The sequence below is a fragment of the Somniosus microcephalus genome, unplaced genomic scaffold (genome assembly GCF_052327205.1).
Source record: "Somniosus microcephalus isolate GS21.2 unplaced genomic scaffold, FLI_Smic_1.0 scaffold90, whole genome shotgun sequence".
NCBI lineage: Eukaryota > Metazoa > Chordata > Chondrichthyes > Squaliformes > Somniosidae > Somniosus > Somniosus microcephalus.
Window position 1 is genome coordinate 407,658 of NW_028225277.1, and position 11,503 is coordinate 419,160.

An 11,503-nucleotide genomic window follows, 5' to 3' on the forward strand; every position below is an offset into this window, starting at 1 on the left:
TCTCGGAAATTTAAACAGCCACCGAAGTGAAAATCGGACCCCGAGAACGCTGGTTCAAACCTAGCCGAGTGAGGATCTAACCATTGATAAAAGAATTTGTGTGTGTGGCTATTCTTCATGATCAGAGCACCTGAGATCGAGACAGTGTCTTTGCCTTTTCGACCTGTCTTCTGAAGCGCCGCCCGATCCCACTCCTACAGTTAATGAGCTGTTAGGACGTTAATGTTTCCGGGCTGCAGGAGGCCGCCCCAGGCGCAGCAGAGGAGTCCCGGCATTAGTTCTGCGTGGAAACAGTATTTGCCCCTTCTCTCTTCCTCTTCTCCATATCCATGTGCTTTTATTTCTCCATTTCTACTCCCGTCTCAGTTTCCTGAATCATAACATGGTACGGACATTTTTACAGACGCGCTTTTATATTACTTATTGAAAGGACACACAGTTGGAACGATTGAAACTCCAATTTGAATCCTGTCGCTGACCTTGTGTTTTCCTATTAATCTTTATTGTTCTGCTTCCACATTCTCAATGATAAACTTCTCAGCCTCAATTTTTAAATAAAATATGACCGACCTCTTTAGTCCGCGACACGCGAGGGGAGATTCTCTAAATCAGCGCCAACTTTCCCCAAATCCTCCTTAAAGTCCCGCTATCTGTGTCCTATATGGGAAATATCATTGAGAATTACTTCACTCACTGTAACGCTGCCATTTGAAAGGTATAAGTCGCCTGTCAATGCGTATTTTATTTACACTGAACCAAGCATGCAAATTATTCCAATTTTCATATTTAATAAACTTGAATGGAGAAACGGCATTAAATTGCCTCCACCCACTTTCAAACCGTTGAGTTTTCGTGTGTTAGCGGAATGCGATAACCACTACACACTGGAAACACTCCAGCACTCGGGTGCACTGCATCGACTCCATAGGAATAGGCCATTCAGCCCGTCGAGCCTGTTGCGCCATTCAATTAGATCAGGACTGGGCTGTATCAACACTTCATTTACCCGCTTTTTTTCCGTAACCCTTAATAACCTTATCCACAAAAATCTATCGACAGTAGCAGCAATCTTGAGCCTAAACGCGCTCCTCTCCCGGATCCAGACAGAAAAGTTTTCTTACTGACGGCCACCCTGCAGATTAATGAATTACATTTCTGAACTTCAGGGCATCAGAGATTCCAGGGATTAAAAGGGAACAAAAGATGAAATGAGCCTCACTGTGGGTCAGTTTTCGCTCACTCAAATGTATCTGATTAGTGAAGCGAAATAAAGAAAAATTAAAGAATAAGAGGGAAGCCGCTTAGCCCTATTGACAAGAGAATAATCTCACCATACATCTCTTCCGTTCCCAGTTCTAACGATGGTTAATTGACCTGAAAGGTTCACTATGTATTTTTTTCCACATTACTGACTGACCTCCTGATAATTTCCAGCATTTTCCGTTTCGATTTCAGATTTACAGCAATTTTCTTTTCTCATTTGGAACAAAACCCGCTTGCCTTTCATCCACAGCAAGTTTAAACATAATGCGCCCGCCCGGGCTCGAACCGGGGACTTTTCGCGTGGAAAGCGAACGTGATAACCACTACACTACGGGAACCGCTGTGCAAATACGGTCAACACAGGGGAACTGACCAGTGACCACCCTCTGTGCTGATTGGTTCACCTTAAACAGCATCACTCAATATAAAGGATGAGCTCACAAAATCAGCCGCAGTGCAGTCTGGTCAACGAATGCCCTCCTTTCTTTATCAACAGAGGAAGAACAGACATGAACGGGAGTCAAACGCCACAACATTTAATTAGAGGGACAAATACGAGTAACACATACTTCCACATCATTTCACTAAAAAGTTATTTCACTTGATGTAAACGTTGACTGCATTGTATCTGAAAATGAGCACCGTGTGATGTTTTGTTCACTACTGATTCTATTCTCTGCGAGCAGTGACGCAGAGTTTATCGTAGTGTAGCGGTTGTCACGTTCACGTCAGAAGCGACAAATACCCGGTTCGACTGCTGGCGGAAAAGTTACATTCGCCAGCAGTTTATGCTGTGCATTGACCAATCCTGTTTATTTTTAAAAAAGATGCCCCAGATTTCGGCTTTCATAAGCAATTAAGATTTTAAACGAGGTTCCTAAAATGCAATCTGCAAAATGAAATATGGTAAACAGTTCATTACTTACAAAGCGTAAAATGCGTTATTGAAGTGTGTTTCGCCTTTCTTTCATTTTGTAAATTATGGTAATCGGTTATTTAATGGTGATTGCAAAAGATTCAACTTCCAATAGTGGCGGCAAAACGAGCGCTCCTTTGTGATTTGAACCGCGGACTTCTCGGAAATTTAAACAGCCACCGAAGTGAAAATCGGACCCCGAGAACGCTGGTTCAAACCTAGCCGAGTGAGGATCTAACCATTGATAAAAGAATTTGTGTGTGTGGCTATTCTTCATGATCAGAGCACCTGAGATCGAGACAGTGTCTTTGCCTTTTCGACCTGTCTTCTGAAGCGCCGCCCGGTCCCACTCCTACAGTTAATGAGCTGTTAGGACGTTAATGTATCCGGGCTGCAGGAGGCCGCCCCAGGCGCAGCAGAGGAGTCCCGGCATTAGTTCTGCGTGGAAACAGTATTTGCCCCTTCTCTCTTCCTCTTCTCCATATCCATGTGCTTTTATTTCTCCATTTCTACTCCCGTCTCAGTTTCCTGAATCATAACATGGTACGGACATTTTTACAGGCGCGCTTTTATATTACTTATTGAAAGGACACACAGCTGGAACGATTGAAACTCCAATTTGAATCCTGTCGCTGACCTTGTGTTTTCCTATTAATCTTTATTGTTCTGCTTCCACATTCTCAATGAGAAACTTCTCAGCCTCAATTTTTAAATAAAATATGACCGACCTCTTTAGTCCGAGACACGCGAGGGGAGATTCTCTAAATCAGCGCCAACTTTCCCCAAATCCTCCTTAAAGTCCCGCTATCTGTGTCCTATATGGGAAATATCATTGAGAATTACTTCACTCACTGTAAACGCTGCCATTTGAAAGGTATAAGTCGCCTGTCAATGCGTATTTTATTTACACTGAACCAAGCATGCAAATTATTCCAATTTTCATATTTAATAAACTTGAATGGAGAAACGGCATTAAATTGCCTCCACCCACTTTCAAACCGTTGAGTTTTCGTGTGTTAGCGGAATGCGATAACCACTACACACCGGAAACACTCCAGCACTCGGGTGCACTGCATCGACTCCACAGGAGGAGGCCATTCAGCCCCTCGAGCCTGTTGCGCCATTCAATTAGATCAGGACTGGGCTGTATCAACACTTCATATACCCGCTTTTTTTCCGTAACCCTTAATAACCTTATCCACAAAAATCTATCGACAGTAGCAGCAATCTTGAGCCTAAACGCGCTCCTCTCCCGGATCCAGACAGAAAAGTTTTCTTACTGACGGCCACCCTGCAGATTAATGAATTACATTTCTGAACTTCAGGGCATCAGAGATTCCAGGGATTAAAAGGGAACAAAAGATGAAATGAGCCTCACTGTGGGTCAGTTTTCGCTCACTCAAATGTATCTGATTAGTGAAGCGAAATAAAGAAAAATTAAAGAATAAGAGGGAAGCCGCTTAGCCCTATTGACAAGAGAATAATCTCACCGTACATCTCTTCCGTTCCCAGTTCTAACGATGGTTAATTGACCTGAAAGGTTCACTATGTATTTTTTTCCACATTACTGACTGACCTCCTGATAATTTCCAGCATTTTCCGTTTCGATTTCAGATTTACAGCAATTTTCTTTTCTCATTTGGAACAAAACCCGCTGGCCTTTCATCCACAGCAAGTTTAAACATAATGCTCCCGCCCGGGCTCGAACCGGGGACCTTTCGCGTGTAAAGCGAACAGTGATAACCACTACACTACGGGAACTGCTGTGCCAATAAGGTCAACACAGGGGAACTGACCAGTGACCACCATCTGTGCTGATTGGTTCACCTTAAACAGCATCACTCAATATAAAGGATGAGCTCACAAAATCAGCCGCAGTGCAGTCTGGTCAACGAATGCCCTCCTTTCTTTATCAACAGAGGAAGAACAGACATGAACAGGAGTCAAACGCCACAACATTTAATTAGAGGCACAAATACGAGTAACACATACTTAACATCATTTCACTAAAAAGTTATTTCACTTGATGTAAACGTTGACTGCATTGTATCTGAAAATGAGCACCGTGTGATGTTTTGTTCACTACTGATTCTATTCTCTGCGAGCAGTGACGCAGAGTTTTTCGTAGTGTAGCGGTTGTCACGTTCACGTCAGAAGCGACAAATACCCGGTTCGACTGCTGGCGGAAAAGTTACATTCGCCAGCAGTTTATGCTGTGCATTGACCAATCCTGTTAATTTTTTAAAAAGATGCCCCAGATTTCTGCTTTCATAAGCAATTAAGATTTTAAACGAGGTTCCTAAAATGAAATCTGCAAAATGAAATATGGTAAACAGTTCATTACTTACAAAGCGTAAAATGCGTTATTGAAGTGTGTTTCGCCTTTCTTTCATTCTGTAAATTATGGTAATCGGTTATTTAATGGTGATTGCAAAAGATTCAACTTCCAATAGTGGCGGCAAAACGAGCGCTCCTTTGTGATTTGAACCGCGGACTTCTCGGAAATTTAAACAACCACCGAAGTGAAAATCGGACCCCGAGAACGCTGGTTCAAACCTAGCCGAGTGAGGATCTAACCATTGATAAAAGAATTTGTGTGTGTGGCTATTCTTCATGATCAGAGCACCTGAGATCGAGACAGTGTCTTTGCCTTTTCGACCTGTCTTCTGAAGCGCCGCCCGATCCCACTCCTACAGTTAATGAGCTGTTAGGACGTTAATGTATCCGGGCTGCAGGAGGCCGCCCCAGGCGCAGCAGAGGAGTCCCGGCATTAGTTCTGCGTGGAAACAGTATTTGCCCCTTCTCTCTTCCTCTTCTCCATATCCATGTGCTTTTATTTCTCCATTTCTACTCCCGTCTCAGTTTCCTGAATCATAACATGGTGCGGACATTTTTACAGACGCGCTTTTATATTACTTATTGAAAGGACACACAGTTGGAACGATTGAAACTCCAATTTGAATCCTGTCGCTGACCTTGTGTTTTCCTATTAATCTTTATTGTTCTGCTTCCACATTCCCAATGATAAACTTCTCAGCCTCAATTTTTAAATAAAATATGACCGACCTCTTTAGTCCGCGACACGCGAGGGGAGATTCTCTAAATCAGCGCCAACTTTCCCCAAATCCTCCTTAAAGTCCCGCTATCTGTGTCCTATATGGGAAATATCATTGAGAATTACTTCACTCACTGTAACGCTGCCATTTGAAAGGTACAAGTCGCCTGTCAATGCGTATTTTATTTACACTGAACCAAGCATGCAAATTATTCCAATTTTCATATTTAATAAACTTGAATGGAGAAACGGCATTAAATTGCCTCCACCCACTTTCAAACCGTTGAGTTTTCGTGTGTTAGCGGAATGCGATAACCACTACACACTGGAAACACTCCAGCACTCGGGTGCACTGCATCGACTCCATAGGAATAGGCCATTCAGCCCGTCGAGCCTGTTGCGCCATTCAATTAGATCAGGACTGGGCTGTATCAACACTTCATTTACCCGCTTTTTTTCCGTAACCCTTAATAACCTTATCCACAAAAATCTATCGACAGTAGCAGCAATCTTGAGCCTAAACGCGCTCCTCTCCCGGATCCAGACAGAAAAGTTTTCTTACTGACGGCCACCCTGCAGATTAATGAATTACATTTCTGAACTTCAGGGCATCAGAGATTCCAGGGATTAAAAGGGAACAAAAGATGAAATGAGCCTCACTGTGGGTCAGTTTTCGCTCACTCAAATGTATCTGATTAGTGAAGCGAAATAAAGAAAAATTAAAGAATAAGAGGGAAGCCGCTTAGCCCTATTGACAAGAGAATAATCTCACCATACATCTCTTCCGTTCCCAGTTCTAACGATGGTTAATTGACCTGAAAGGTTCACTATGTATTTTTTTCCACATTACTGACTGACCTCCTGATAATTTCCAGCATTTTCCGTTTCGATTTCAGATTTACAGCAATTTTCTTTTCTCATTTGGAACAAAACCCGCTGGCCTTTCATCCACAGCAAGTTTAAACATAATGCTCCCGCCCGGGCTCGAACCGGGGACTTTTCGCTTGGAAAGCGAACGTGATAACCACTACACTACGGGAACCGCTGTGCAAATACGGTCAACACAGGGGAACTGACCAGTGACCACCCTCTGTGCTGATTGGTTCACCTTAAACAGCATCACTCAATATAAAGGATGAGCTCACAAAATCAGCCGCAGTGCAGTCTGGTCAACGAATGCCCTCCTTTCTTTATCAACAGAGGAAGAACAGACATGAACGGGAGTCAAACGCCACAACATTTAATTAGAGGGACAAATACGAGTAACACATACTTCCACATCATTTCACTAAAAAGTTATTTCACTTGATGTAAACGTTGACTGCATTGTATCTGAAAATGAGCACCGTGTGATGTTTTGTTCACTACTGATTCTATTCTCTGCGAGCAGTGACGCAGAGTTTTTCGTAGTGTAGCGGTTGTCACGTTCACGTCAGAAGCGACAAATACCCGGTTCGACTGCTGGCGGAAAAGTTACATTCGCCAGCAGTTTATGCTGTGCATTGACCAATCCTGTTTATTTTTTAAAAAGATGCCCCAGATTTCTGCTTTCATAAGCAATTAAGATTTTAAACGAGGTTCCTACAATGCAATCTGCAAAATGAAATATGGTAAACAGTTCATTACTTACAAAGCGTAAAATGCGTTATTGAAGTGTGTTTCGCCTTTCTTTCATTCTGTAAATTATGGTAATCGGTTATTTAATGGTGATTGCAAAAGATTCAACTTCCAATAGTGGCGGCAAAACGAGCGCTCCTTTGTGATTTGAACCGCGGACTTCTCGGAAATTTAAACAGCCACCGAAGTGAAAATCGGACCCCGAGAACGCTGGTTCAAACCTAGCCGAGTGAGGATCTAACCATTGATAAAAGAATTTGTGTGTGTGGCTATTCTTCATGATCAGAGCACCTGAGATCGAGACAGTGTCTTTGCCTTTTCGACCTGTCTTCTGAAGCGCCGCCCGGTCCCACTCCTACAGTTAATGAGCTGTTAGGACGTTAATGTATCCGGGCTGCAGGAGGCCGCCCCAGGCGCAGCAGAGGAGTCCCGGCATTAGTTCTGCGTGTAAACAGTATTTGCCCCTTCTCTCTTCCTCTTCTCCATATCCATGTGCTTTTATTTCTCCATTTCTACTCCCGTCTCAGTTTCCTGAATCATAACATGGTGCGGACATTTTTACAGACGCGCTTTTATATTACTTATTGAAAGGACACACAGCTGGAACGATTGAAACTCCAATTTGAATCCTGTCGCTGACCTTGTGTTTTCCTATTAATCTTTATTGTTCTGCTTCCACATTCTCAATGAGAAACTTCTCAGCCTCAATTTTTAAATAAAATATGACCGACCTCTTTAGTCCGAGACACGCGAGGGGAGATTCTCTAAATCAGCGCCAACTTTCCCCAAATCCTCCTTAAAGTCCCGCTATCTGTGTCCTATATGGGAAATATCATTGAGAATTACTTCACTCACTGTAACGCTGCCATTTGAAAGGTATAAGTCGCCTGTCAATGCGTATTTTATTTACACTGAACCAAGCATGCAAATTATTCCAATTTTCATATTTAATAAACTTGAATGGAGAAACGGCATTAAATTGCCTCCACCCACTTTCAAACCGTTGAGTTTTCGTGTGTTAGCGGAATGCGATAACCACTACACACCGGAAACACTCCAGCACTCGGGTGCACTGCATCGACTCCATAGGAATAGGCCATTCAGCCCGTCGAGCCTGTTGCGCCATTCAATTAGATCAGGCCTGGGCTGTATCAACACTTCATTTACCCGCTTTTTTTCCGTAACCCTTAATAACCTTATCCACAAAAAGCTATCGACAGTAGCAGCAATCTTGAGCCTAAACGCGCTCCTCTCCCGGATCCAGACAGAAAAGTTTTCTTACTGATGGCCACCCTGCAGATTAATGAATTACATTTCTGAACTTCAGGGCATCAGAGATTCCAGGGATTAAAAGGGAACAAAAGATGAAATGAGCCTCACTCTGGGTCAGTTTTCGCTCACTCAAATGTATCTGATTAGTGAAGCGAAATAAAGAGAAATTAAAGAATAAGAGGGAAGCCGCTTAGCCCTACTGACAAGAGAATAATCTCACCATACATCTCTTCCGTTCCCAGTTCTAACGATGGTTAATTGACCTGAAAGGTTCACTATGTATTTTTTTCCACATTACTGACTGACCTCCTGATAATTTCCAGCATTTTCCGTTTCGATTTCAGATTTACAGCAATTTTCTTTTCTCATTTGGAACAAACCCGCTGGCCTTTCATCCACAGCAAGTTTAAACATAATGCTCCCGCCCGGACTCGAACCGGGGACCTTTCGCGTGTAAAGCGAACGTGATAACCACTACACTACGGGAACCGCTGTGCAAACACGGTCAACACAGGGGAACTGACCAGTGAACACCCTCTGTGCTGATTGGTTCACCTTAAACAGCATCACTCAATATAAAGGATGAGCTCACAAAATCAGCCGCAGTGCAGTCTGGTCAACGAATGCCCTCCTTTCTTTATCAACAGATTGAAGAACAGACATGAACGGGAGTCAAACGCCACAACATTTAATTAGAGGCACAAATACGAGTAACACATACTTCCACATCATTTCACTAAAAAGTTATTTCACTTGATGTAAACGTTGACTGCATTGTATCTGAAAATGAGCACCGTGTGATGTTTTGTTCACTACTGATTCTATTCTCTGCGAGCAGTGACGCAGAGTTTTTCGTAGTGTAGCGGTTGTCACGTTCACTTCAGAAGCGACAACTACCCGGTTCGACTGCTGGCGGAAAAGTTACATTCGCCAGCAGTTTATGCTGTGCATTGACCAATCCTGTTAATTTTTAAAATAGATGCCCCAGATTTCTGCTTTCATAAGCAATTAAGATTTTAAACGAGGTTCCTAAAATACAATGTGCAAAATGAAATATGGTAAACAGTTCATTACTTACAAAGGGTAAAATGCGTTATTGAAGTGTGTTTCGCCTTTCTTTCATTCTGTAAATTATGGTAATCGGTTATTTAATGGTGATTGCAAAAGATTCAACTTCCAATAGTGGCGGCAAAACGAGCGCTCCTTTGTGATTTGAACCGCGGACTTCTCGGAAATTTAAACAACCACCGAAGTGAAAATCGGACCCCGAGAACGTTGGTTCAAACCTAGCCGAGTGAGGATCTAACCATTGATAAAATAATTTGTGTGTGTGGATATTCTTCATGATCAGAGCATTGAGACGAGAAAGTGTCTTTGCCTTTTCGACCTGTCTTCTGAAGCGCCGCCCGGTCCCACTCCTACAGTTAATGAGCTGTTAGGACGTTAATGTATCCGGGCTGCAGGAGGCCGCCCCAGGCGCAGCAGAGGAGTCCCGGCATTCGTTCTGCGTGGAAACAGTATTTCCCCTTCTCTCTTCCTCTTCTCTATATCCATGTGCTTTTATTTCTCTATTTCTACTCCCGTCCCGGTTTCCTGAATCATAACATGGTGCGGACATTTTTACAGACGCGGTTTTATATTACTTATTGAAAGGACACACAGTTGGAACGATTGAAACTGCAATTTGAATCCTGTCGCTGACCTTGTGTTTTCGTATTAATCTTTATTGTTCTGCTTCCACATTCTCAATGAGAAACTTCTCAGTCTCAATTTTTAAATAAAATATGACCGACCTCTTTAGTCAGCGACACGCGTGGGGAGATTCCCTAAATGAGCGCCAACTTTCCCCAAATCCTCCTTAAAGTCCCGCTATCTGTGTCCTATATGGGAAATATCATTGAGAATTACTTCACTCACTGTAACGCTGCCATTTGAAAGGTATAAGTCGCCTGTCAATGCGCATTTTATTTATACTGAACCAAGCATGCAAATTATTCCAGTTTTCATATTTACTAAACTTGAATGGAGAAAAGGAATTAAATTGCCTCCACCCACTTTCGAACCGTTGATTTTTCGTGTGTTAGCGGAATGCGATAACCATTGCACACCACGGAAACACTCCAGCTCTCGGGTGCACTGCATCGACTCCATAAGAACAAGAGGAGGCCATTCAGCCCCTCGAGCCTGTTGCGCCATTCAATTAGATCAGGACTGGGCTGTATCATCACTTCATTTACCCGCTTTGTTTCCGTAACCCTTAATAGCCTTAGCCACAAAAATCTATCGACAGTAGCAGCAATCTTGAGCCTAAACGCGCTCCTCTCCCGGATCCAGACTGAAAAGGTTTCTTACTGACGGCCACCCTGCAGATTAATGAATTACATTTCTGAACTTCAGGGCATCAGAGACTCCAGGGATTAAAAGGGAACAAAAGATGAAATGGGCCTCACTGTGGGTCGGTTTTCGCTCACTCAAATATATCTGATTAGTGAAGTGAAATAAAGCAAAATTAAAGAGTAAGTGAGAAGCCGCTCAGCCCTATTGACAGGAGAATAATCTCACCATACATCTCTTCCGTTCCCAGTTCCAAGGAAGGTTAATTGACCTGAAAGTTTCACTCTATCTTTATCCACAGATACTGCCTGTCCTCTTGACAATTTCCAGCACTTTCCATTTCTATTTCAGATTTACAGCAATTTTCTTTTGTCATTCGGAACAAGCCCGACTGGCTGTTCATCCACAGCAAGTTTAAACATAATGTCCCCGCCCGGGCTCGAACCGGGGACTATTTTTCGTGTAAAGCGAACGTGATAACCACTACACTACGGGAACCGCTGCCCACAGGCCTTCCACACAGGGGAACTGACCAGTGAACTCCCTCTGTGCTGATTGGTTCACCTTAAACAGCATCACTCAATATAAAGGATGAGCTCACAAAATCAGCCGCAGTGCAGTCTGGTCAACGAATGCCCTCCTTTCTTTATCAACAGAGGAAGAACAGACATGAACGGGAGTCAGACGCCACAACATTTAATTAGACGCACAAATACGAGAACCACATACTTCCACATCATTTCAGAAAAAATTATTTCACTTGATGCAAACGTTGACTGCATTGTATCTGAAAATGAGCACCGTGTGATATTCTGTTCACTATTGATTCTATTCTCTGCGAGCAGTGGCGCAGAGTTTTTCGTAGTCTAGCGGTTCTCATGTTCACGTCAGAAGAGACTGAAATGGACGGGGTTGTTGCGGTGGGTGAAATGTGGTGACGATCTATGATTATTATAGTGAGGGAGGGACACTGTCGGTATCTGTGCTGAGTGTGAGTCTGTGCAGAATTGTACGGAGAAAATATACGGGTTCTTCGAGATTTTTTA

The 11,503-nt window shown here is 43.1% G+C and overlaps 4 non-coding genes across 4 annotated transcripts; all 4 read right to left on the reverse strand.

The window, feature by feature from the left end:
- Positions 1-1,528: 1,528 nt before the first annotated feature.
- Positions 1,529-1,604, reverse strand: trnag-ucc (transfer RNA glycine (anticodon UCC)). Its single transcript has one exon. It is a non-coding gene; the product is annotated as a tRNA-Gly (tRNA).
- Positions 1,605-3,866: 2,262 nt separating this feature from the next.
- trnav-uac (transfer RNA valine (anticodon UAC)) lies at positions 3,867-3,940 on the reverse strand. The gene has a single exon. It is a non-coding gene; the product is annotated as a tRNA-Val (tRNA).
- Positions 3,941-6,203: 2,263 nt separating this feature from the next.
- On the reverse strand, positions 6,204-6,276 carry trnag-ucc (transfer RNA glycine (anticodon UCC)). The gene has a single exon. It is a non-coding gene; the product is annotated as a tRNA-Gly (tRNA).
- A 2,263-nt stretch (positions 6,277-8,539) lies between these two features.
- On the reverse strand, positions 8,540-8,612 carry trnav-uac (transfer RNA valine (anticodon UAC)). The gene has a single exon. It is a non-coding gene; the product is annotated as a tRNA-Val (tRNA).
- Positions 8,613-11,503: the final 2,891 nt, after the last annotated feature.